The 23,414-nt window shown below is 46.0% G+C and overlaps 1 pseudogene; it reads right to left on the reverse strand.

Annotated features, from left to right (window-relative positions):
- Positions 1 to 19,365: 19,365 nt before the first annotated feature.
- Positions 19,366 to 20,188, reverse strand: LOC148755685 (large ribosomal subunit protein eL27 pseudogene; annotated as a pseudogene).
- Positions 20,189 to 23,414: the final 3,226 nt, after the last annotated feature.

Below are 23,414 nucleotides of genomic sequence, written 5' to 3' on the forward strand. Positions count from 1 at the left end.
GAGGGACACATAACCCATGTCAGGCTAGCAAGTCCTCCGTCCCTTAGCGTTGCTCAACTGGGAGGACATGAGTTTGGGGCTGCCAGGCCACCTTGCCTGCCCTTCAAAAGGAATCATTGTGAGAAAAAGCACCAAGTAGGGAAAAGCACAGCTGCAAGATGGCAAGAGAGGCAGAGGCAAGACTATCATTTGAACCTTTGGATGGAGACCTGCCTAGGACTAGCTGCGTTCCTGGACTTCCTAGTTATATGAGCCACATTCTCTCTTTTTTCCTTAAACCCCTTTAAATTAGGTTTTTGCCACCTCAAACCAAAAAGGGTTCTGAGGAATTCACTTTGTGACCCCCTGTCACCTGTCATAGCTGTCAGCACAGTCACTGATTCTTCCATGATCATCTTAGCCAAAAGCAATGCCCCCCCTACCCCCCCCCCCACCATCCCACCACATTCTTTTTACTCATGAAACACTCAGGTTTGCAGTAGCTAACTGGAATTTATCACAGCCGACCTCCTGCAGTAGAATTGGTATATATATCCTATTTAGCATCTGAGAGGAAAATTCCTTGTATGCAGGCAGCTTTCTATCCCCATGTGTATTATAGTATTCACTACCGAGCAGATGCTCAATAAATGTTTGTGGAGAAAAAAGAAAAGGAATATGAAGGAAGAGCATTGGAGGTAGGGATTCAAACTCCAGGTCTAATCTTTCCTAAACGGGTGTCCTTGAAAACCCCACCTATTTCCCCTAGATTCGGTTTCTTTACTTCAGTATAAAGCAGGAATAATATTTATTAGAGTCATTCAAAGATGGACTAAAAGAATACATGTTACATAGTCATAATTGGCAAAACTTGGAAGCAACCGAGATGTCCTTCAGTAGGTGAATGGAGAAATAAACTGCGGTGCATCCAGACAATGCAATATTGTTCAGTGCCAAAAGTAAACGAATTATCAAGCCGTGAAAAGACGTGGATGACACTTAAATGTGCATTACTAAGTGAAAAAGCCAATCTGAAAAGGCTGCATACTGTATGATTCCAACTACATTCTGGAAAAGACAAAACTATGGAAACAACAAAAAGATCAGTGATTCCAACAAAAAGGGGTGGGGAGGGAAGCGATAAATAGGTGGGGTGTTGAGGATTTTTAGGGCAGTGAAAATCCTATGCCTGGTACTAGAATGGTTGGTACATGTCATTATACACTTCTCCAAACCCATAAATGTACAACGCCTAGAGAGAACCCTAAGGTAAGCTACGGGTTCTCATTGATTATGATGTATCAATGCAGGTTCATCCGTGGTGAAAAAAGAAACGGGTACCATTTTGGTGAGTAAGGTTGAGAATTTGATAGGCTCCACAAGAGTCGGGGTAGGAGGTGTATGGGAATCTCTGTACCTTCCTCTCAATTTGTTGTAAACCTAAAACTGCTTTAACACAATCGTCTTAAAAAAATGTTAAATGCTATTCAAATGTTTAAAAAAATGCACGTTACATGCTTTATAAAATGTGGAGAAGACATTTATTTAAGTAAATTAAAGCTGTAGTCCCTAATGCTGGTCAAGGAGTAAGGACCCGTGGATTCTGAGTTCAAGACACCTCTGAGACTAATGATCTGTGTGACATGTCGGTGAGGCGTTCTGCACCTAGTACTCTTACAAAAGGATGGCAGGGAGGATAGGACTAGGTGAGTCAGAGGGACTTCTAAAGCTCATGATTCTATGATGTGATAACATCACTCTAATAGCTTAGCACTTGGTGTATGAAAATCTCCCCCATGTCAACGGAGGCAAGACGTTAGTTCAAGAGTCTAAAGATGAGCAGGGTCCCCTTTTGGTCATCAATTCCTATCAGTATGATCCTTTATTGGGGGCTTAAATGTGACAGGCACCATGCTAGGTAATCACTCCCATTATCTCATTTATTCTTGAAAATAACTCTGTGAGGTAGGATCTATTCCCTCCTTTCTAAAAACAGAGAAATAGAGGCACAGAAACATGAAGCAACTGGCCTGAGCCTCACCGCTAATACGTGGTAATGTCGTTCAAACCTGGGCAGTCTGCTTCCAAAGCCCGTTTTCTTAACCATTACACTGCACGGCCTCCCTACGATTCCTGCGGTACCGCTTGTCAAAGGTGGAGAACGAGAGACCTAGATCTGCCTCCGCAATGCCGACACACTGACAGTCCAGGGTGCTGGGGCCTGCGCTGAGCGGGAATGCCATGCTGCTAATGGAAGAAAATGTAATTATAGAGCATAATTACAGTGTATCGTATTCTGTAATTATACTGATCGTATTTAATATAGAACATATTCTGAAGCTAAATGGAATGGAAACACCCCCCCAAACAGAATGGAGTCAGAGCTGCTAAGAGCCTGTCTCTCGACATTACGGACCTATGGACCATGTTCCTCATCTGGGTGGAAAATCCCATTGTCCACCCCATGGCCATGCCCAGACTTGATGCTCTCGGGCCCTCGTCCCCACATCCCACAGACATTACTTCTCAAATCTGCCCCATCCACTCCAACTCCAACTGCTTCTTTCCTACTCCAGGAAGTGTCCTCTCCTCCCTATTCTATTTTTACAACTTTCTAACTGGTCGTTTGGATTGCCAAGGTGCCCTGTAGGTCATCCTCCACTGTGGCAAGGGAATCACCCCAGGCTGCAAGTCTGACCGTGGCACTGCCTTGCTTAAAACTTTGCGGTGGCGGCTCATCACTGAGTCCAAGAACCTTTGCTCCGCACACTGAGACTTGGTGATCCGGCCTTTGCTCCCCATCGTGACCTCCCCTCAGGACGCTTGCCCCACACCCCTGTACTCTAGCCGTTCTGAACTATCCATGCAGATGGTGGAATCTCTCACTTCCCCCCACGTTTGTGCATGTTGCGCTCGGCTTGAAGCGCTTCCCTTTCACATCTTCCCTAACTCATACTCATCCTTCAGGAGCAGCTCACATGTCATCATCCTTTAGGAGGGTTTTCTGACCCCCAAACTGAGTTGAGGACCACTGATGTGTGCTCCTACAGCATCTTCTAGCAGAAAACTCACCCCCTCCCGCCCCCCGTGCTGTAAATGTCTGTTTTCTTCTCAGTCTCCCCATCGAGACTAGGAACACTTGAAGGCAAGGACTGTGTTTTGTTTTGTTTGTATTTCTACATCCTTAACGCCTAGAACAGTGCCTGGCATAGAATAAATGTTCCATATTGAAGGAATGAATGACATAGTCAAAGAATTGTGTGTAAGCAGAAATGTTTTATTTCTGTGAGTAGCTATAATTCTATGGAATTATAGAGGGTCAAAAATTGAGAAGCCTTTGAGATCTTTCCCTTCATTTTAAAGATGAGAAAAAAGAACACCAAAGAAGTGAAGACACTTAACCAAGGTTACACAACAAGTATGGAAAAAAGAGGAAGGAAACAAGTATAGGAAGAAAGAGTTCTTCCAAGTCCAAATTTAGCACTGTTCCATAGTACGGTAAAATATTTACCTGTTTATAGCCTAAGACCTAGGTTATGGGAAAGGGATATCTGAAAAAATTTAAAATGGTAACAGAAAATATTTGGGTAAAAAAAATGTATCTCAAGGTTGTGTGGGTTGTAATACTTGGCAACATAACCTTTATGATTTTCCTTATCTAGGTTTCAGTAAAGAAAAGAAATCAATTTCTTAGGCGCAGGCTCCACTGGGCTTTCTCACAGTCACTGGCTGCCCTCAGGGCACATGCATATGGTAGGGACCTCAAGACAAAAACGAATGAAGCAGATGCAGAAATCATATCTCCACTTCATCTGAAAAGCTAAACGCATTCAGGAATTCGTTTGTTTAGAATTCTAAATAAGTACTTGCACTTGTGAACACCCAAGAGACAAAGAAAAGTTCAGGAACTGGGCGGCCGGTTGGCTCCGTTGGTTAGAGCGCGGTGCTCATAACACCAGGGTCGCTGATTGGATTCCCACATGGCCAGTGAGCTGCGCCCTCCACAACTAGACTGAAAACAGTGGTTTCACTTGGAGCTGATGGGTCCTGGAAAAACACACTGTTCCCCAATATTCCCCAATAAAATTTTTTTAAAAAATCAGAAACTAAATTTGCACAACATTAGGCTCTCTCATCTTCCCTACCTATTCAGTAATGTATTAATTCAGCAACTATTAGTTGAGTACCTACTGTATACCGGGCACGAGGATGACACCCATGAACAAAACAGAATACAGGCCCTCTCTGAGTCTCCTTTCAGAGGCTGTGCTGCCTGCAGGTAAAGTACCTGCCATTGCAGCCGGACAGCCTGAGTTCTAATCTCAGCTCTGCCACCAACAGGCTGTTGAATGTGTGCACGACGTTAGGCTCCTGAATCTCTTAAATGGGGGTGTAGTTAGACCTCTCCTCACTGTTTTATTGTGAAGAACAAATGAGGCAATACAAGTAAAATGCTTAGAACCGTGGTGCCATGTGATAACCCTCTATTACATTCTGTTTTCCAGGATGAGAGAGGTAGAATGCCAAAGCAACCAGGAAGCAGCAAGGAAGCAGCCCCACCCTCATTTTACAGATAGGAAAATGGCGTCTCAGAGAGGACAGCAGTGTGTCCCAGGTCCCACAGCACATTGGTGTCAGAGCCACAGCTGTACCCTGACCCAAGGCCATCCCTACGTGGGTGACCTAAGAGAACCTGGCCTGGTACTGCCAGTCACACAGACCTGGGTTCAAGCTCTGAACCTGCTCTTCCAAGCTCTGTGACCCTGGGAAGTTTATTTATTCCCTTCGAATCTCAAGTTTTCCATCTGGAGATGGGCATGATAATGCTGCCGCTGATGATGAGGATGATTGTAGTATCAGTAATAGTACTAATTCTTCCCTCACAGTTGGGAGGTTTTGATAACCTATCTGACGAGCTACGGGTGTCGTGACTATAAAGGGCTACGCTGTCCAATACATTCGCCCCGAGCTACAGGTAGCCCTGAGCACTTAACGTGTGGCTGGTGTGACTGAGGAACTAAATCTTTCCTTTTAGTTAAATTGCATTGAAATTTAAAAATGAATCCCCAATTCGGTTATTGGAAAACTTCCAAGTGTTCGCAATTTGGGTATGTGAATCTACTTTTTCTACTGTCTATTTTATGGAACCTTAACACAGATCAAGCATTTCTGATGGAAATGTAGCATCCAAATTGAAATGCAAAAGTATAAAATATATGTAGGATTTCAAAGATTTAGTATAAAAAAGAATGTGAAGTATCTCAATTTTTATACGGGTTGCGTATTGAAATGATCTTTTGAATAGATGAAGTTAAATAAAATGTATTTTAAATAAATGTCTGTTTCTTCAGACTTATTTAATGTAAATGTCCTACTAGCACACATGACATATCTAGTGGACAGCATTAGTAAAGGGTCAGGTACATGGGCGGAGGTATCCCCCTTCCTCTCCTTGACTTCAGGCTGTTCTGAAGGGAACTGCCTGGGAAAGTGAACCATTTAGGATCCTTTGGACACAAATCAGTAAAAATCAGGTCTGGTTATAAAGGAGAGTATGAGATACTCACAGGCTCTAAGGAAAAGCTAAAGCAGGAGGTGTAGGAAAGGACCCAGGGCAGACCCGGGGAGAGGATGCAAAGGGGGTCCTTGCCTCCTGGGGGCAGGTCTCTAATGATTTTCAATCTCCAGGTCACAACACTCCAACTCCCGGGGAAGGAGAATCTAATTGCCTGAGTCGGACCCACTTGCGAGGCCCTTGGCTCGGTGTGGCTAGGGGACGGGACTCACAAAGATGGTACCTAGAGCAGAAGGCTCAGTTCACTGTAGGAGAAGCAGGGAGCTGCTGTTAGAGGAAAGAAAACGGATCCTGGGCAAGCACAAGCCACCAATGCCACTTCGCACAGGGCCTGGGTGCAGGTAAATACTTATGAGGTACAACAGGAAACGGACAGTCTGCTCTGACCCTGAAGCACTGTGGCCGTGGATGAATCACTTCACCTCTTTAGGCCTCCAGCTCCTCCACTGGAAACATATAAGTGCTGGATTCCCTCCCACTGTGAAACTGTCACAATTTCTTCACCTCTTGCTCATCTCAGGGCTGACTCTGGACCCTTTTAAAAAGGGAAGGCTCAGTTCTGGCTGCAGCCCACACTCCCATCCCACCCCACTCTCCTACGCCCCTCCGACCCCCTGCATGGCACTGCAATTCTGTCACTCTGCTGTGTGTGCTGGAGAGCCTCTGCCACGTGCTTGCTCTCTTACCCTCCCTAATAGCTTTGCTGCAAAATCAAAACTAAAAAAAAATAAAAACTTAAGATCTGGCATGTTCAGAGAAAGCCCTTTAGTCTAATTGATTAGGAATTGCTAATTCAGCAAAACTAAAGACTCGGGAAAAGAACTTAACTCCTTGCATGGTGTCTTCTGTTAAAAAGGAAGCAAAAGATTGCTTAGAGCTTTATACAAACCCGTTGTTACATCAGCCCCAGTTTTGCTCCTTAGTCAACAGCTTCCTCCTCTGCTTGCAAAAGTGCTGCTTCGGAGAGAGACCAGTGGCGAGGACCCAGGACTGGGTTTGAGTCTCCGTTATGCATTCATTCATACATTCATTTATCCAGCACAATGTAGGGACACAGAAATGATTCAGACCTACTCTTTGTCATCCAGGAGCTCACAGTCTACTAGCATCTACTAGAGATTGATAAGTAAGTAAATAACCACACAGCAATACGACACAGGCAAAAGCAAATTATTAAAGGAGCTAGAGGAGAAACAAACTCATCCTGGCAAAGTTATTTGAGGAGGGTTATTCTAGGCAGAGGAAATGGCAAATGCAAAGTCATGATTTGTGTTATTAGTTTTGAAAGTGGAAACAAATTTAGCTGAAGCATAAGTTGCATGAGGGGATGGTAAGCAATGAGCTCTAATTAAGTCACTTCATCTTCCTGTGACTCTGTTTCACCATTTGTCCCCGATCTGGCTACCTGGAGGAGTGGCTGGGAAAATGAAATGCAATTTTCTGTGAACATGCTTTGAAAATTGCAGTGTGTTGTGGAGAGAGGGGTTAGGGTGAGTTCTTACGAGCTCGCTAGTGGCCCTCCGTCAAGAGAAGAGCACGTCAGCCATAGAGGAAGTGTCCTTTGGCAGAACAGCAGTTTGGAGTGTGCGTTGGTCTTTCCTAGCTCTGCTTCCAGCCTTGTGCTCATGCAACTCCAGGGACCCCTGCATTTCAGCGTTTCCTTCATCCTTTCCAGGAGCTCCTTGGGTTTGGAGTGAGACATACCTGGGGTCACGTCCTGGTCTGCTACTGACCAGGTGTGAAACTGTCAGACTCTTGGCCTCCCTTAGCTTCTATCTCCTCATCTATGAAATAAGACTCAGGGTGTCTGTCTCACATGATTCGTAAGGATTAGATGAACTACTTTATGAGAAAGGTCTTGGTAAACTTCCTCATAAAATATGAGAAATATGCAAATATTTCTAACGTCACCCTCGTCACCATCATTATTTTCCTTTTCTGGCTTAATAAGAATTTCTCGTGATTAATAAACCACACTCTCATTTCCGTGTAAAACACACTCTAATGGAAGTCAGGAAACCTGGATTCTATTCCCAGTTCTGCTCTTTTCCTCTTAGATCCGTCCCCTCCCTGGTCCTTTCTCTGCTTCTTTCTGTACGTCAGGAAGTACATTTTCCAGGCTACTTTAACTCCTGGCTGCCCAGTAGGTGTAGCCGTGGAGATGACCATTGAAGATAATGCTCATAGAAGACAGGAAGGTGGGAGGAGACAATCCAGGGTATTTCTTCTCCTGCTTGCTCTACCTCAGGTGCTATATCTTGCAGCTGCTGTGTACCCATCATAGTTTCAGATCTTGCTGGGCACCAAGGTTTTCAGGTTCTAAGATTCCAGGGTCCTAAGGTTCTAGCTCCTAGGATATGGGCCTCGCTTCTGACCCCTGATAACACCTCCTCCTCCTGTTGGCCCTCTAGCCCTAAGGAAAGGAGCAGCTCTCCGCGTTGAAAAGCCTCTAGGTTGCCTCTGCATCCTATTTGGCTCCTGGGTCCTTTCCCATGTAAGCATTCCCTGCACTAAAAGACATACTTTGAGTGGTTTTACTATCTGGACCCTGACTAATACCCTGGGAGAGTTATTTTCTAGTAAAAGGAAACCAGTGGAGGATCTCTGAGACATCTTCTTATTATTCTATACTTATTCAAGTAACTCTCTGCCCAAAAATTTCACAATTGGTCACACCTACCTCTTCTTGCAGATTTACATCTGGCTTCCCCTTCAGCCCCTCCCATTTCCAAGTCCAGACTTGGCTCCTCTCCTCTGCTGTGATTTGGAACAACACATTCATGGCCCTGGTATACCAGACAACTTCCTGGGGGCTCCCGGCTCCACAGCCCGTTTCTGTTGCATTTACCCTGAGGCATGAAAGAAAACCAGAAACCTCTCTCTTTCAAGAGCTACAAACGAAGATGCCAAGATATTAACTCTTATTTATGACACACAATGCCCGGGCCACAACAAACATATCCAGTCAGGCCAATCATTCAGATTCCAAAGACACTGACATTTCGCTCCACAATTTGCAAGCAAAGCAATAATGCTCCAATTATGTGTCTATTATCGTCATCATCACAATGCACCCACATGGACGGCGGCAGCAAGGCTGGGTTAATATATTCATTAGGAACAAGCACAAGCAACATGACATTAATACCGTTAATAATACCTAATTGAGCTTAATTACAATGTGATGCCTAATATATTGTGATGAATTTATTCTCAAAGTATTTACATATTTGTAGTTAAGTAATTAGCATTCTGCCCATAAATAACTCCTCAAAAGTCCACTCTAGCTACAGGGCAGAATGGAGGCTGCACACACCCGCCTGCTTGGAATGGCCTCGCAAAAAATGCTCTTGATTTGTCCAGAAATATATATGTCACGTCTTCCTTAAAGGTAAAGTAAACGGGTCCCACTGGGAAGGTATTTGGGGGAAGATGGTAGCAGGAGAGAGATGTGCTCTTCGCAACCTCAGGGGTCTGACTGAGATGAACTGCTTCCCTGTTGGGGTCTCTGTGGTGCGTGTCAGACCACAGAGATCTGTGATCTGTCCTGGGGGGACAGACTTGAGAGGGACATTCCCAAACTGGGGGAGGCTGATCCAGGTAACCAGAGAGCTCACAGACGTTTAGCCGAAAGGACTCAGCATGTTTTCATTTGCAGAGAAGAGTCGCTGAGGTATGAGAGCTGTCTTCTCAGATGTGAAGGGCTGTCATGTGGTGGCAGGAATAGACGGTGAAGTGGACAGTAACATAGATTTCGAAGTCAAGGAGAAGTGTTGGAATCCCAGCTTGGCCACTCACTACCTGCATGACCTTGGGGCAAATACACAGTGTCCCTAGGCCTGTTTCCTCCTTGGGCTGTATTAATTATATCTTCAAAAAAGGAGGTGATGGCTGAGACCTGGGATCCCAGAATCCTCAGCCTACCTGCCTCATGGAACAAAGGTTCAGTAGCCCAGACACCACAACCAGACTGACTGCATACCTATTCTCACCACCTAAAATCTGGCATGTGGCGGAAGTTATTGGATCTCTGTAGACCTAAGATTTCTCACCGATAAAATGAAGATTGCTAGCATAAAATTGTCGTGAGAATTGAATGAACACAATACTTCATGTAAAATGCTTAGAGCACTCGGCATGTAGTAAGCGTTGAATGTTAGCTGTTGTTATTACTACAGCTACCTCTTTTGTTCAAGGTTCCGCTTCAGAGGAAAATATTCACCCTCGCTAGTTGAGGCAGAAATGGAATGTATTGTAGAGATTAAAGGTCCAAGAGGGTCATGGAGTGCTGAGGATAAGCTCAAAGATGAATTTGCAGCAATAAACTCCCAAAGCGAGGCCACGGGCCCCCAGAGAGCTGCGGCCTCTTCTACCGTCCAGAAGCCGCCATCTCCAAACCCAATTTCATGGATGTAGTCAGGAGGCCACTGTGAGCAGGAAACTGCCCCTCCGCGGAGGCTGTGACTGCTGCTACACAGCCACGTGGTGCTTATTGCAATCTGCACCAGCTGCATTTTGCCAGACACCCTACCTCTGAATACTCACGAAGCTGCTTAGTGGACAATGGAGCCTCTGTTAATACTGTTTCAGAAAGAAAAAAAGAAAAAAAGTGAAGCCTCTGCAACCATAGTCTCCAGCAGAAAGTAGCAGAAGCAAGGCCTGCCTCACTTCGAAATCTCAATCTGATTGGCTGAACTCCAAAGACATCTAAAACTCCAATTTCAAGGAAGTCTGGGAAAGGAATCTTGAAAGATAGCTTTCAAAATGCTGCGGTACAGAAAACCACACTAGAAGGAGGGTAGAATGAATGTTGAGTTAGAATTCACCTTATCCATCACGCCGTCTCTGCCCCGTTCCAAGGTGAATAGACAACCTTCTAGGAAAACACGCTTTCTGCTACTAGCCAGGACTTCAGCTCCAGAGCCCTCTCTGGTTGTGCATAAAAAGCCTGGAGAACCTCTTTTGCTCTTTCAGCTTAAGAACCAGGTAGAAACTGGGGCAAATAACGGCTCTTCTGGCCTTTTCCTTGACTACATCTCAATCTTAGAATCTCTAAATCTTCACATGACCACAGCAGGAAGAACCTTGCCAAAGCCAACCACCCAAAAAGAGACAGCACCTCTTCCTAAAGCACAGAGCTGATCACCTAAGCAGAATGTCACGTCAGTTCCCCCTTCTCTGGTCCTGTCTGTGCTCTAAGAGAGGGTAAGATCAAAGGGACTCTCCCAGCTGGAGGCAGACTTAGGCTTGTCTTCTGGCCCAGCTCTTATTCCCCATTGGCAAACTGCACCCACCCAGATTCACTGTCTGCCTTCTTCTGCCAGGAGGCTGACCTGCAAGGATGGCATCACCGAGGCTCCCTATCTTTAAGCTTCCAGTTGAGTTTGGTCAATAGAAGGCAATGGGAGAAGATCCAAGGCAAGAGAAGAGAGAGGAGGGTATTTCTTCCCCACTTCCTTCAAATGTCAGCACTGACATTCTGGCAGGGTCTGCATCCTTCTATGGCTATAGCTCCTGGGATCCAGTAACTTTCTGGGATCCAGTGACATCTTCTTCCCTTTTACCCAAAGGCCAAGGGGAAGTTGTGACTTTCTACTGTTGCTGGCCCCTGAGTTCACCATCAGACCTGCTGGTTCATTTTAACGATGCCCATACTTCTAGTCAATCTTACTATTAAATTTTCTTTGATTAAACACTATTTCCTGAGGGGCTGCTAACTAATACCAGACCCAAGGGAGAGCTATCTGAGATAGCGCATTTCCCCTTTTCTCAAGACTTATTTCTTTTACATGATCTTTACTCCTCCCATTAAATTCCCTATTCCCTCCTAAAGGAGCTCTGCCATGTTCCTGAGCCATATCAGAGGTCTTCTCTCTTGGCAAAGAAGCGAGAGGTCAGGGGGAGGACACCTTAGCTTCCCTTGAAAGTTAGAGTGTGCCGGCAACACATGGTTAGGCGAATAATGTGAGATGACATACGTGGCATCCTTTGCAGAGTGTTGGCACCCAGTAAGTATCCAGTGAATGACAGTTCCCGTCCCCTCTCATTCTATCCCTCGTCCCCAAATCCAGAAATCAGACAATGACAGGCAGAATGGCATGACGATTAAACATTGATCTCTACAAACAAATGACCTAAAACCAAATCCAAGCTCTGTAGTCTGACATGCAGGGCAAATAACCACTCTGTGCCTCAATTTCCCCATTGGAAAATAATGCTGATAATAGTAATACCTGTCTCTTAAGATTGTTGTAAGGATTAAATGAGTAAATGTATACAAAGCATTTACAACAGTGCTCGGCACATAATAAGTGATCAATAAATTCTTGCTCTTTTCATTTGAACACATTTCACGATAAGACAGAAGACATTTTAAAGCCACGTTCTGGGGAAGGAAAGTGTGTTTGTCAGGTTTGGATGGTCTAGACACAGTTTTGTTTTTAATAGAAAAGTAGGGACCACTTAGTCCAGGAATTCATTATAGAAAAAATCCTAGAAGGGTTTTCTAAGCCAGAACTTTCAAAATACACTAAAAAGATGAGTTGAAAAAAAAAAAAAAAAATAAGCCCCCAAGCCTAAAAAGAGAATTGTATACCTGAGTCTATAAGGAAACACAATGGACAGGAGCGTCGGTCTCCACACTCTCCTCAATAAGGAAATGGTCAAGGACGAGTTGGACTAAAACCTCACTCTGCCGTTTGGTAGCCACTGACCTGAAGCAAGTTGCACAACTACCTGAAACCTTCAGTTTTCTCATGTTTGAAAAAATAATAATAAAGTAGATCCTACAATGCTGTCTAAACAGGTTGTTGTGACGATCAAGTAAGAGAACCGCTACAAAATCCACGAAGGCTGCTAACCCATGGCTCCCTCCACACCCATCCTTGTGAAGGGGCTTTGCTTTGGACTCACTCCAGGGACAGTCTATTACCACTATGGAGCTCTTTGGGGCTTGGCTGCCGCCAACAGGCTGAAGCAGGTAGCAGCTACTCTCTGTCTCTATGACTTTGGGCCCTCGGTCTTCACTTCCTGCTTAAGTTACGTTCTGCCTTCATCTTCAGTGTTGTCAGTCTCGATGGAAGGGGCCTTGAAATCTCCCTTTTGGGGGATTCTCTTATTTGACATAATGCAGAATCTGTGCACAGCAGCCCAGTGACACATAGTTTGTGCAACATTAGTGAACAAATCCTGGAAGCTTCATGAGCACTGCTGCTAAACCATCACAGACCAACATGGAGTAGGTTTCACCGGGTCCCATGGGAGGAAGTTAAAAGGAGACTGTGCAGTCCAAAGTGGAATGACCACCTATTCCTGGGATTCTTTGTGTTCTGTTGTGTCTGCACCCTATCTAGTATCTCCCCATACAACGAGAAAAATTGGGAAGAGGCTGCTCTAAGGCATGAAGGAGAAAGGGTCATCTACAACGAGCCCGAAGCCTCTGGTTGTAGGAACACTGTGAAGATGTGATGTCATTCACTGCGGCAGACAGTGGGTGATGAACAGTTTGGGAGGCGTTTTCAGTCACATATTATATTAGTAGATAATGAAGTATAGGGTTCTGTAATACAACATTTATAATTTTGCCTCCCAAAACCCCTTTCTGATGGGAACAGCAGCCCCCCCGTTTTCAGATATTGTTCTAAGTACTCAATCTGAATGAAAGCTAATATGCTTGTCTGAGAGTCTGCTTGCCTGACCAAAGTAATTCACGAGAAGATAGGCCCTTGAACCCAGGCAAGCCAATCCGAATTCTTCACCGGGACTCTCTATCCATGGCAAGGGGGCCTCTTTTCTCCCTTTTGATAAGATTGTGAGCCTAGAGATATGTCTAAGAGAATGGAGCCAACACGAAAGGCAAAACATAACTAAGTATAGTAATGACGTCCATCCTCTAGGTGATTGTGAGGGCAAAACAAGGTGAGCTACTAGGATGTCTAATACCACATGGCACCTCATAGTTACTCAATAAGCTGTCTTGACTGAGCGTACAAACTATGAGCTGTGACTGGACAAAGAAAGGACCAGATGATCTCAACCAGAAAGGAGATGGCATTTGGACTGGGTTTGAAGGATGGCTTGGATTCAAACGGGGAGGGCTGAGTTTTAGGAACTCTCAGGCTCCAGAAGTGCCCTGGGGCCGTGGAAAGTCAGGACTAAGAGCCGCCTGGAGAGAATCAGCCTGATTCTCTGCGCAGCTCTCTTCTCCAGAAGACAGGTTTGAAGAAGAAGCCTGCCCGCCACACTCAGGCTGCAGCCATGACCTTGCTGGGCCCTGAGAGTGACAAGAACGAAGCCCGTAATGATTAACCTTGCCACTTGTTTCTGTAGTTTATTGTGACAAGACAATGCAATAAGGAGGGAGGTAATCAAAAAGCAATTTTGTAGCAGTAAGCTTAAAGTGACAAACCTTGCTTTTCCTAAATAAATCACCATTATTCCCATATGGCTCAGGACTGACAACTTGGGTTTCCTTAGTAACCGAGTACTTAGCCCAACCCGTGGCCCAGTGCGAGCAGGAGTGAGCAGCATCTGGAGAGAAGAACTAGTTGCCAAGTCTTTCCCAGAGGCCCCTCATCCCTTCCAGGTAAGCGTGGCCGCCATCAGCACTCAGCGTCAACATTCTTCATTGCCCTATTCTCAGGGGATCCCTGAGGTCTCTGACACGTAGTAATTTGTCATTTTGCAGCATCATTAATTTTGTTTTTGAGAGCCATTTGTGTTGTTAGTGAGTGGCTTTGAGAACCCCAGCATTCCTATCTCAGCATGGCTTTTGAGGTTTTACAAGGTAATGCTCATGAACTGAATTCTAAAAATGTACCCAAAAAAATTGTTTGTCTGTGAATCATAGTTCTAAAAATGAAAGCCAAGAGCTAGGGCTGGTGATGGAAAGGAAGAAAAAGTAATGACGACTAGGAAAGCAATGGCTCTCAGAAAGGAAACGTTTTGTAACAGAAATAATATAGTCTAAATTGACTTTTGCAAATATCTGGATTTATACATATTTCTGAATGTACCCTTTGTGAGGGTTAGATAGCTACACCATTTTTTAAGTTTGCTCCTTCCTGCCTCCCTCCCTTCCTTCCTTCCCTCTTCCCTTCTTGCTTTCCTCCCTTCTATGGACCTACTATTTGAGCACCTTCCTGATCTAAGCCATGGGCTCTGTATACAGAGACTACAGCTTGAGCTCTCAAGGCCTGACAGCCTGGTGGGGGAGGCAGACACATGGACAGATGAGTTACTGCCAGGCTGGAAATTCGGAGGTGAGTATAACCTCCCAGCCTGCAGGCTTTAGGGAAGGGCCATGGAGGGGGTGATCTGTGAGCACAGCCCCGAAGGACAAGTGGGATTTGACATGTTAGAATACGTGCCAGTGGCCTGAGGAGCTGGAAAGTTGAGCACGGCCTGAGCGCCAAGTCCTTTGAAGCTCTGGATGGGTGTGTTTGGAACAGATGTGGAAGAGCCTGCACTGCACACCCAGACCCCTGCCATGCCAAGAATGCCTCCTCCATGCCGCCCGCTCCTTCCCCTCTGATTGCCAAGCATCTCCTGCCTCAGGGCCTCTGCCTGACGCTGTCCCCAGCTGCTTTTTGCAGGGCAGCTTCCCTGGCATTCTATAGCTCTTGCTTTAAACCTCTCTTCCTTGGAGATGGGAGAGTCTCCCAGAAACACATCATCTAAAATTCCTGATATTTTTCTTCGTGGCCTTTAACCGAAAAAAATTTTTTTTAATTTCACATTTATTTTTTTAGTTTACTAGTTATATCTATCTTCTCTCCTAGATTCTAACTAAGTTCCTCAAAATCAGAGGAAACTTGTTTTTGATTCATGACCGTTCCCCTGAACCTAACAAAGTGCCTCTTTGCATTATGGCTGATCCTCAAGGAGTACTGCTTGAGTGAAGGAATGAATGAATAAACGAACGCATGAGTTAAGACTCAGTTTAGAGGTCACTTCTACCACCAGGCCTTTCCTCCAAGTCTAGAACAGGCAAGCTCCGGAAAGGCAGGGACCATATCAGTTCCCACCCCCCACCTCAAACCCCCAACCCCCCACAGTCCAGGGCCTAGCACAAATGTTTGTTGAACTGACCCTATGCCCCCCAAACAGAGGCACTTTCCGGGATAGCAGGAGGAAGCTGAGGGCTTTCTATGTGCACTACACTGCCACACAGTCCACTCCACAGGAGAAGTGGTTTCAGCTGTGTGTCACCCACTTGCTGTCGGTGACAGGAGCAGAGCAGAGCTGGCCCCTCCTTCTGGCTGCCAGCTCTGCCTCAGCATCCCGTCTGCCTCACAGGCACGCCTCTTTGCTAGCTGACTCGTGCCCCGAGGCGACTGCCTGTGCTCCTGCGTGGATAATGAGGTTGTATGTTGTGTGAGAAACGGGGCTGGAGCAGCCAACAGGGGCCTCGCACGCCCCACCCAGGGCACCAGCCAGAATGGAGGGCTTCTCTCCAGAAGCAGCAGGATTACACATTTAGGAGGTGCTTCATCTGGGTTCCCAACCATTCCTTACAACAAACAGCCCGATGCATAAAAAGGAGGGAGAGCAAGGGGAAGTGTGATAGGCTGTGATTTAAATAGGGTGGGCAGGATACCCACTAAGACGGTGACATCTGAGAAGAAATTTCAAGGATGTTAACCACAGGCATAGCTGGTGGAAGAACATTCTAGGTAGAAGGGAGAGCCAAGCAAAAGCCCCAAGGTGGGGGCTTCCTGGTGTTTCTGAAGAACAGCACAGAGGTCAGTGAGGCCGGAGTGGAGTGAGTGAGGGCCCGGGTTGGGGGAAAGGTTGGGGGGACAGACCATGTAGGCCACTGGGGTCGCCGGTCGGGTTTTGAGCAGAGAAGTGACAAAATCGGACTTGCATTTCTCCAGGCTCGTTCTTGCTGCTGTGTCGAGGGGGCAAGGAAAGGCAGAGGGAGTGTAGGAGGCTATTGAACTAATGCAAGCAAGGACGGCAAGGATGCTGGCCTGGACGCGCGTGACAGAAGTGCGGCCGATGAGAAATTCACTCTGGGTGTGAAAAGTAGCGCCAACAGGGTTTCCTGAGGCATTGGAAGCGGGATGTGGAGAAAGAGAAAACCACGGGTGACTCCACGGTTTGGGAAGAGAACAAAGAAAGGACGAAGCCTCCGTGCGAGGAGATGAGGAGGCTGCCGACGGAACGGATTCAGGAGGAGGGGAAATCAAGCGCTCTATTTGGACTTGTTGCATTCAGGAGGTCTATGAGTCTGGGTTTAGGAGAGACACCTGAGCGGGAGACATAAATTCTGGATGTATTTACGCCATGTAGGTGGCATTCAACGCCATAAGGAAGGGTGAGTTGCCAAGGGAGCGAGCGTAGGTGGAGAAAAGCAGCAAAGCCTCGCCTGGACACTAACATTAGGAGTTGGCTTTGACACCCAAAAGAAATTAGACACAACTGGAAAATGAAACAAAGCATATTCTCTAGGCCCTAACTCACCCACTCCCTTCTCAGGCAAACCACTTAAAAATAATAGAGTTTCCCAGTCTCTGCTTTCTCCCCACCCAACCATGTAGCTTTGGCGGCAACCACGCCACTGAAACTTCTCCCTCCAAAGTCATCAAACACTTTCAGGGAAGGATCCTCAGTATCATTTGACACTGTTTCATGAGCACTCCGACCTTCTCGAAATTCTCATCTCCAGAATATCAGAAATCACAGGTAAACACGAGGACGAGGGTCTTCAAGAGTTTGCGCCTGTGCAGCCCAGCACGTGGGACCTGTTGCTGGGGGACTTCAGATCAGGTTCATCCAATGGGAGATTGGTGGGCAAAAGGAGACAGCAGTCAGGGTTTGGGGTTTTTTTCTCTGCTTTCTCCCTGTTTTCTTTCGCCACATCTGGCAACGGCTGTGGCATCTGCCTTCAGGAATCCAGTTCTCACTGGGCCCCGGTAGAATGTTTTCTTCTTCTGGTTCCAACCTTTCTGTCTCTGTCTATGACTGGCTTGCCCTTTCCTTATGCACTAAATGCGGGTATTCCGTGCTCACCAATTTTCTCTTCTTTCCTCACTCTGCGTGCTGTCGCTGACCTTGTTTCACCCATGGTTTTAGCTACCAATCCTCTTATCCGTTATTCAGTACTGCAGCTCTAGGCTTCCCACACCTTCCCGGTGGAGCGGAAATCACGAGCTTAGCTGCTGACACCTCCACCGGCTGCCCCACAGACATCTCCGCGTCGTCGTGCCCAACAGTGAACCAAGCTTCTGCCCTGACAAAGCCGTAAGAGTGGACAAGGCCATTCCTGAAGGCCTGTTTTCCTCTGCTCTGTCATCCCTTCTGCCTGGAATTCCTTCCTACCTAGGCCGTTATCCTCTACTTTCGCCCTGGCCTCCTCCCTGTGAGCCTTCTCCTGAAAGACGTTGGCCTCCTTTTCTGCCACCTTTGCTGTGTTTTTGCTGCCTCTGGCCTTGTGTCCTGTCACTGGATGGAAAGTCTTTGTTATTTATGCCTCAGGCCTAACGCAGTTAATGTGTTCCATAATTTATAAGACAGCTAACCGTAGCGTGTCTGAGCTAGTCAACAAATCCCAGTGGGAATTTCGATTCGGTCCCTGACGAGCACAGGATCTGTAGTCTGTGGCCTGGCAGGGCCACCAGCAGGAACAGCAGACTGCTGCCTCAGCTTCTCAAACTAGCATGGTCTTCCTCCCAGGAACAGACGTCACCCCGAACTCCAGCCTGTTTACCTGAAGTCCTGACACCCTGCCCAGACCTGACCTGCTCAGTGGTGAAAAACACAGACTTTAGAATCCATCTGGCCAGGATTTGAAGACAAATCTTCATCGTGGCTGTGTGATCTCAGGCAAGTCACTTCACTTCTCTGAGTATGTAAAATGAGGCTAATAATACCTGCCCAGCCTGCTTCACTGAAAAAAAAAAAAATGCATGAATTATACTGAGTGCCAAGAATTTTACTCCAATTGTGTCATGTAATCCTCATACCCAATCATCAGCTAGTTATACTTAGGGCACAGCCACTGCAGTTAAGGATGGGGAAGTGAAGAGAGAAAATGATATCCTTTATGCTACAGAATTCTGTACAGACGTAAGGGAATAAGAACCATCCCCCCAGCAGCTTCACCCAAGATTCCCAGTTAGAACAACAAAAAGTTCTTAATCTGTCACGTCTCTTAGCTCTCAGTATCATTCACCATCTCTCACTCCCATGTCACAAAGAAGAAGCTGGTGCCTTCTTTAAAAAAAAAAAATAAGATTTCTATTAAAATATAGCTAACATATAATATTATATTAGTTTCAGGTGTACATCATAGTTATTCAACATTTGTACCTAAAGAAGTGATCACCATGATAAGTCCAGCAACCACCTGACACTGCACCACGCCATCACAATATTATTGACTATATTCCTTACGCTGTACATTATATCCCCTTGACTTATTTATTTTATACCTGGAAATTTGAGCCTATTATTCCCCTTAACCTTTATTCCCCTTTTAAACATTTTTCAATTACAGTTGACATTCAATATTATTTTATATAATTTCAGATGTACAGCATAGTGGTTAGACATTTACATGATTTAAGCAGTAATCCCCCTGACTAGTCTAGTACCCACCTGGCACTCTACATAGTTATTACCGTATTATTGACTGTATTCCCTATGCTGTACCTTACATCCCCATGACTATTTTGTAACTACTAATTTGTATTTCTTGATCCCTTCACCTTTTTCACCCACTCCCCCCAACCCTCCTCCCATCTGGCTACCATCAAAATGTTCTCTGTATCTATGAGTTTGTTTCTGTTTTGTTTGTTTATTTTGTTCTTTAGGTTCCACATATAAGCGATATCACATTGCAGCTGTCTTTCTCTGTCTGACATACTCCACTCAGGACAATACCCTCCAGGTCCATCCATGCTGCCACAGATGGCAAGAACCCATTCCCTTCCATGGCCGAGCAATATTCCATTGTATATATGTACCCCCTCCTCTTTATCCATTCTTCCATCGACAGAGACCCAGGCTGCCTCTGTATCTTGGCCATCGCAAACAATGCTGCAATGAACATATGGAGGTACACGTCCCCTTGAAGTAGCATTTTGGGTTTCTTCAGATAAACACACAGAAGTGGGATTACTGGGTCTTTTCTGTCTCTTATTATAGCTTTTGTTTTAAAGTCTATTTTGTCTGGTATAAGTATTGCTTTTTTTTTTTTTTTTTTTTCCGTTTTCATGAAATATGTTTCTCCATCCCTTTACTTTCAGTCTGTGTGTATCAGTTGATCTGCAGTGAGTTTCTTGTAGGCAGTGTATGGAAGGATCTTGTTTTCATATCCATTCAGTCACCCTATCTTTTGTAACAGTTTTGTTCTAGAGGATATCCACAGAGTACCTTATGGACACAAGGTAATTATAGTTATAAACTTTCACAAAAGACTCGATCTTGGACCTTTTGGTAATTATCTTCTTGCCCATGGCAGCTGTCAATTTGCAAGGACAGTGGTCAGTTCCAGCCAGCAGAGCATGGCCTTGGGGCTGGTCTGAGGTGCCATCACCACTGTTCTTCACGATAACTGCTTTGCGTCCGGAGTAGCATCCGGCCAGGACCAGCATTACCTTTCCGGGGTTCATAAACTTGCCCGTTTCAACAGCAGCCACGCGGGCCTACAGCAGCCACGCGGGCCTACAGCAGAAAGGAAAAGCTGGACCATTTATTGAAAGGGGTTGATATTAATGGCGTGTCTTCCTAAATTCTGTTTCTGGTATGATCCATTTGCCAAGGGGAGATGATGAAGAAGGAGCTGGTTTCAGACAACATCCAGCATACCAGCGTTCGCATCCTAGGGGCACCAGAAGATGAAGGGTGAGAGCAAGGGATTGAAAACCTATTTTAAGAAAACTGTTGTCAACAAGGATGTCTTCAGAGACCCTGCTCTGCAATGCAAGGCCTGGGAGGCCAAGGTCAAGTTTAAAGAGAGGTACAAGCCCGGCAAGAACAAATGGTTCTTCCAGATGCTGCAGTTTTAGATCTTTTTCTGTTTCAGTCATTAAAAGTCTGAAAAATAGAAAATAAATGCATAAAAGGTCTAGAGACTCAAACAAGAAGAAATGCTAGGAAGAAGAGGAGGAAAAGAAACAATGAAGGACTTTTTATTCACCTGCTGAATAATCAAATGACACCATTGTAATATATGACGCTAAAATCATTCCTTGGATATAGACTATTTAAAGAAAGAAATGCAATGTCAGTGATGTCCACAGTCCATTGTTCTTGGTCCCACTACCTTGAGCACATACAGCCTTTCAACAGCTCCTCTCCACCATCCCTACCAGGCACCAGTTTCTACTGACCGACCACCTAAACTTTCTCTCCTGTTCCACCACCTCCAGCTCTATGTTCTCTCTCTGTCTCTGAGACCTCCACAACCAGCCAGTCTCTAGGCCTCCAGCCCTTCCTCCATGTAATCTCCAGAGCTATTTTTTCTAAAACACAAATGAGATCAACTTTCTTCCCTGTTCAGAGTCTCTCTTCTCCTCCTATTGCCTCACGGTGTCGTCTTCAAATTTGAACGTGCGTAAGAATCACCTGGAGAGCTTGTTAAGGATACAGTTTTGGCCTCAGCCCAGAGAGTCCAAATCTGTGGGTCTTGAAAGCGGCCTGGGGACCTGCATTTTTAACTAACACCCTGCCCCACTGGGAATTCTGATAGTCTAAAGAACACATTTTAAGAAAAACTGGGAAGGAAGGAAGAAAGGGAGTCAGGGAGGAAAGAAATAGGAAGGGAGGGAGGGAGGGAGGGAGGGAGGGAGGGAGGGAGGGAGGGAGGGAGGGAGGGAGGGAGGAAGGAAGGGTAATAGGCCTGGCATGAGGATTTAGTTCACATCCCTCAGAATGGTGGAGGAGATCTGTCACCATCTGGCATCTGCCAGCGCTGTTTTCCGAGTTGCTGTCTCTGACCACCCTGTAGAATGTAGTGTCCCTTCAGCATGTTCTGTCTTCTGTATCCTCCTCTGTTTTTCTCCAGAGCACAATTCACTACCTGACACATTTATGATTATTAAAGTACTTAATGTCTGTCTCCCCCATTGCAACAGAAGCTCTGGTGTAAATAGGGACTTAATACATTTGTTTACTTTCGTATCACTTACTAACTAGAACAATGGCTGACACATAGTAGGTAATATCTATAAATATTTGTGGGAGATACACCATAAAACAAGATAGAAATGTTGGATCCCACACTTCCTTTGAGGAATATCACCACCCCTTCAATCATGTGACTCTGGGTGACCTACCAGTGGCAGTGCCCTGATTTCTACTGAGCTGGATGACCAAAGCCTAGCCAATCACAGCAGCCTGTTTCCAAGTCCACCCTGGTGACAGTTCTAGGGGTGGGCACGTGACTCACACTGGTCAACTGGTGTTTTTTCCCATAGTTATAAGGATGTGAACCTGGAGATATCAGTGGCCACGTTTCTTCCACATCAGCAGTGGCAGAAAAGGAGGTCAGGCAGAATCAGGCAGAATTTAGAAACGAGGAAAGAGCCTGGCTATGTGGATGCTTAGGGCCCAAGTGCTCGTGGCTGCAGTCCGTTCATCTTTCCATTCTTGAGTCACACCCCACACGCTTTCCAGCTGCAGAAGCCATCCCCCTTCCCTTGCTTCAGCTAGTTTGCGTTGTTTTTCCATCATTAGCAAATGACAAGGTTCTGCCTAACATGTAGGGACTAATTACATACATAATTAATTACAATCTGTTATGAAGTGCTAGGAAGGAAAGTGTAGGGTGTGGTAAGAAAAAACAATTGGAAGGCCTAACCCAGTGTTGAGGGGTCAGGTTGCTTCCCCGAGGAATGGCATTTAGTTGTGGTCTAAAGGATGAAATATGAGTTAGCCAGGTGAAGTAGGGGAGAGAGGGTTCTGGGCACTGGAGCAGCAGGAATGAAGGAGAAGGCTGGGAGCATTCAGGATACCAAAGGGAGGCCAGTGTAATGGACACTGTTTGTCCCCACCCCTACCCTCATGCTGCTTCTGTATGGTCTGCTGCCAGCAGCTTACCTTACACCTGAGACGTGGAGAGGCTGGAGCCACCTCACCTGGATGGAGAGCCAGGAGTGCCTGGGAGGTTATGTCCTCCTCAGGTGCCAGCACCAATCAGTGACCGCATGGAAGAATCAAAGCTGGACACACTCCGAGGTATAACGCACTCCAGAGCTTCCTGGAGGATCAGGAACAGGCTAGAACTGCATGTGAAACCTTAGCTTCTTCCTGTTCACTACCCTGCTTCTCCCACCTCCTCACGGGTTCCTCCTGGAATCACCTGGAGAAGAAACCACCTGAACCTGAACCTTTGGCTGAGCATCTGCTTTGGAGAGAACCCAACCAAACCCGCCAGTGTGGCTGACGCAGAGTGAGGTGGGCGAGGGTGGCAGGAGATGGGATTAGGAGGGGGTGGGAGCCAGGGCATGGGACTCTCATGGGTTCTGTACAGGATCCTGATCTATACCCCAAGAGCAATGGCACACCACTGAGGGGTTTTAGCAGAGCAGCCTTTCCCTACTGAAGCCACTCAATGCTGTAGACCCAAACTTTTCAACATTTCTCAAACAGCCCTTTCCTAGACCATTTGTCAGTGTTGGCCCAGAGTGTCCCTTCTGCCTGGGAAGCCCTCTCTTACCTTCCCTACTCAGTTAACGCTGATGTGTCCCACAAGACTCACTTCAAGTACTGCCTCCTCTAGGAAGCCTTCCCTGACTGCCAGTCACCACCCCCATCCAGGGCTGGACTAGATTCTGCTTCTCTGAGTTCTCCCAGCATCTTCTTATTACTTTTAGCAAATGAACATTCATTGGGGGAATCTGCTCAAACATTT

This window comes from Rhinolophus sinicus, chromosome 14 (assembly GCF_057876585.1).
Source record: "Rhinolophus sinicus isolate RSI-liver-muscle chromosome 14, RSI-T2T, whole genome shotgun sequence".
NCBI lineage: Eukaryota > Metazoa > Chordata > Mammalia > Chiroptera > Rhinolophidae > Rhinolophus > Rhinolophus sinicus.